The 3,868-nt window shown below is 36.4% G+C and overlaps 1 long non-coding RNA gene across 1 annotated transcript in view; it reads right to left on the bottom strand.

Moving 5' to 3' along the window:
- LOC113470764 overlaps positions 1-3,604 on the bottom strand; it is a 7,535-nt gene extending 3,931 nt beyond the window's left edge. The window contains exon 1 of the long non-coding RNA XR_003393704.1: positions 3,428-3,604. This is a non-coding gene — a long non-coding RNA (uncharacterized LOC113470764). The remainder of the gene's footprint in view (positions 1-3,427) is intronic.
- Positions 3,605-3,868: the final 264 nt, after the last annotated feature.

Here is a 3,868-nt window from a genome sequence, read left to right as displayed (position 1 = left end):
CCGTTTTTTTTTTTTTTTTTTTTTTTTTTTTTTTAACAAGTTTTCATTTATATTTGATCGTCAAAAAACTCGGAACATACATTTTTCTTATAAATGGTATACCCACCCGTATAAGCAGAGCTTGTGCCACGGATGGGATGTATAAATTTATACCTACCTCTATCGTATGTGTGTAAGTGCAAGTACGTTATTTAAGTACTTACTTAGAATAAAACAAACTTTGTCCTGCTCGACCTGTTGTTCAACCTGCTCAAATAGGACTAGAAAGTCCTTTTACCTCAGTATCAGCAGTCTAACCAAGGTCTTGTGTATTTTATGGGCTAAAATGGCCAAAAAGTACCTATGGGTTAAATTTCTTCGTCGTTTTAAAAGTCGTCCCAATTAAAAAGTTCTCTTCAGTACTTACTACGTACTTATGAAATATGAACATCATCATTAAACCGTCTAAGGATATGTAAAATATCAAGGCTACCCCCTCCTATACGTATCCTTCCCTCGATTCTCCCTCCTATACTCGTCCTTCCCCAGACTTTAAATCCTATATACTTCCCCACCTATGTATATAGGTACGACCCCTCCTATATACTTCCCAGGGCCGCGTTTAGGGGGCCGAGGGGCCCGCCTCCTTTTTTTTAAGATGAGTGTTCCACTGCCGTTTTTATTTCGTAGCAATGAAACAACTGATACATTAGACCACCGCCGTTTTTATTTCGTAGCAATGGAACAACTGCTACATTAGACGCTTGTGGCCTGTGTCGTAGCATGGCTGAAAAAAGGGAGGGAGACAAATTTGAATGGGGAAGAAAAGCATAATGGGAAAAAATGGAATTTGGCTCCAGTAATAATAAAAAAATTAAAAACCAAAATTTATCCATACTAAAATGATATCAAGACTTTTGATTTTTTTTTATTTTTTATTTTTTTTTTGATTAGTGGTAGGTAGACATTAAAAAAAAGAACATCCCCATTTTGGAGGAAACCATCCCCATTTTAAAATATTATTAACCTTGGGAGCCATATCAATCTATAACTTATAGCAAGACTCTTGGCCCAAGAGTTTTGGCCCACTCCTTAAATAATAATACAATAACACACTAATAACCATATTGGAACATATTTGGAATTAGAAGTGCGTAAGAAAAACACAATTAGTGGAGATGCCAAAATTCCTTTTATTAAATCCTTTAGGAAATTTTGACATCTCCACCAATTTCAAACAAAATTTAGGGAAAAGAGATTGAGGTAGGTAAGGTCTGAATTGGAGAAATTAAGTGGAAGAAGACAGACAGCCAAATCAAAAGAAATAAAGGGAATTTAGCTAAAAGGGGTAAAGAGAGGTTTCTGGCGCATAAAGCTTGCGGAATATCTCTATTAATCAAGTGTCAGAGGTTGTCTGCACTCTAAGCTTCCTCTTCTACACAGAGAGGAAGCAGGAGACAGGCAATTTTTAATACCAGATGTTGCTCTTGCATTGTGCTGGTTGAGGGGAGGGGATAGAGGGAGAAAAGGGAGGGAAAGAGGGAGAAAGGGAGGAACAGATCTCAGAAATTTGGGAAGAAAAGAGGGATACAAGGTAGGGAATGAAGGGAAAGATATGTGACAGATTTAGAGGAAGGAAAAAAAGGGAGAGAAGGAAAGGAGATATCACTAGTCTTCACACTTCACACCCATTGAATGAGGGACAGTCATGTGGTCAGAAAATAACTACTCGCAATGTTGCTTAACTTCAGTGAACTGTTGGAAATGAGTGCATATTCAACGAGTAATTACCCCTAGGTAATTAATTTCGTAGTAATTATAACCTATTCACATAGGTATTTTAAACCGTCACAATTCCACACATTTCCTACACAATACATATACCTACCTACATGTAACTCATATACCCTCCCTTATTCACACCTGGTCAATCTCACCAGCCTGCAGAGGGGTCACTGTACCTACCTACCTTATAATACCCTCTTCTGACACTAAACGTGATACCTACCTTCATATTAGAGTATAATACCTAATAATTACGTATACCTACCCTTCATAAGATCATAGTTTACATTACCCTTGTACTTATAGGTGCCTAACGTTCGCGTTTAATTACCTACCGTTCATAAGTTTACACTAGGGTTGTAGGTACCTAATGTTTAATGGGTACAAATTTAATATTTCGCGTTCTTTTTTTAATTACTCTACGGGTCTTGATCACAACAGATTGTGACAGAATAGATTAGAATAGAATAGAGTAGGTACATAGTTATAGGTACTTACTGATTTCTACCACTTCCAACTTTTCCACGTTCAAGTTTAAACTTCAAACAGTCCAGGTGAGTCTGAAAAGTCCGTTCAAAACTCACTCTGACTGACTGATCTAGTATCTTGATAAAATATGTTACTGATCTAGAATAATATTTTCTAATTGAACCACATGAATTATTTATAACCTACCCTTGTATTGTTAAATTTCTGTTCATGTAAGGGGTGGGGTGTCTACTAAATAGGTTAGTTTGGTGAGCGACTGTGGGGGTACTTATCATATTAATTATGAGGGGTAAAATTAGTAAAATTATTTTGAAACGACTTCGAAGTACCTACCTACAACCTACAATTTAGGTGTATTTTTCTTTGGAGGAATGGTCAATATTCCAGTGCTCACTAAAGGTCAATTTCCCAAAGGAAAATGCTCTTTTTCGTATTTTTTTCAAATTCTACAAAATAATAATAATAATAATACAATAAAATAATAATAACCTACAAATAAGCAGTAGGTATCATTATTTTTATCAGTTCACAAAATCACATTACGTTACAGCATGGACAGAAGGCATTACAATAATTACCATGCCGCGAGGGTCAGAACTTTGTTCCGGTGTAGATAAATCGCATAACAGATACATAACTACCTAGGTATAGGTACATTACTACCTAGCTACCTACATAAAGGGGGGAAAATGTGTCCGTCAGTGTATCTTTGCCCTGAAGTGTCCTTGACACCCCCCTTGTCCTAGCTAAGTGTCAGTTGTCTCCCCCCCCCACCCCCATACTTTAGCGAAGTGTCAGTTGTTTTTGTCGGTTGAGATTGCATTGGTCACGCTTATGGCCTTGCTTCCTTTCCCAGACTCCTGTCATGTGTATACCCGTGGGCCCTGTAGTAGGTACTATTTGACCAAATATTTTACGATTTTTGCGTTGTTTATTATCGAGTAGCAGAATAGTTTGTCCAATTTTGATGGATTGATGTTACATAAATAAATATTTAGGATTTGGGACATTAAAAATTATACACTTTTAAAACATTATTTCTAAGAGGTAGGTATTTATTTACTCAAAAGATTTCAATTTTTCCATGCATGATTTACATATTTCTGTATTATGCGAAGTTATGATATAATAACCAGAAACATAATTCAAGTATTTCATTAAGTTGGTAACTTACCGTGTTTTTCCTGACTTGAAGAAGGATGTCTCAACTTGACGCGATCTTGGAAACGGCTTACACCAAACTCTTAAAACCCGGTCGACAGATTTCCTCAATGTCGGTTGGGACTTTCTTATGAAGATCCTTCTCTGCCTTCGGTATACCTTTTACACGAGAATATTTCCCTTTGACTGTGAGTTTAATGTTTTATATCTGAAAAAGTGAAAACCGTTTTGATCATAAATAAATAGCTAAAATTGTAGGTAACATTTGATTCCGAAATGTGTTTGTAAAAAGCATTATCTACCTTTGGAAATAGATTTGATGAGATTTTTCTTTCCTCTTCAGAGCCCTACAGACTCATGAGAATCAGCGAGTCAGTTTATTGAGCGAAAAAAAAGCCTAGTTAGCTTGAAAGGTTGCGCGTCTGTCTTGTAAATGCTACGTAGCGGTTTCGAT

The sequence above is a fragment of the Diaphorina citri genome, unplaced genomic scaffold, assembly GCF_000475195.1.
Source record: "Diaphorina citri unplaced genomic scaffold, Diaci psyllid genome assembly version 1.1 scaffold1813, whole genome shotgun sequence".
NCBI classification, from domain to species: domain Eukaryota; kingdom Metazoa; phylum Arthropoda; class Insecta; order Hemiptera; family Psyllidae; genus Diaphorina; species Diaphorina citri.
The sequence above is the reverse complement of the archived record's forward strand: the minus strand, read 5'-3'. Positions and strand labels throughout refer to the sequence as shown.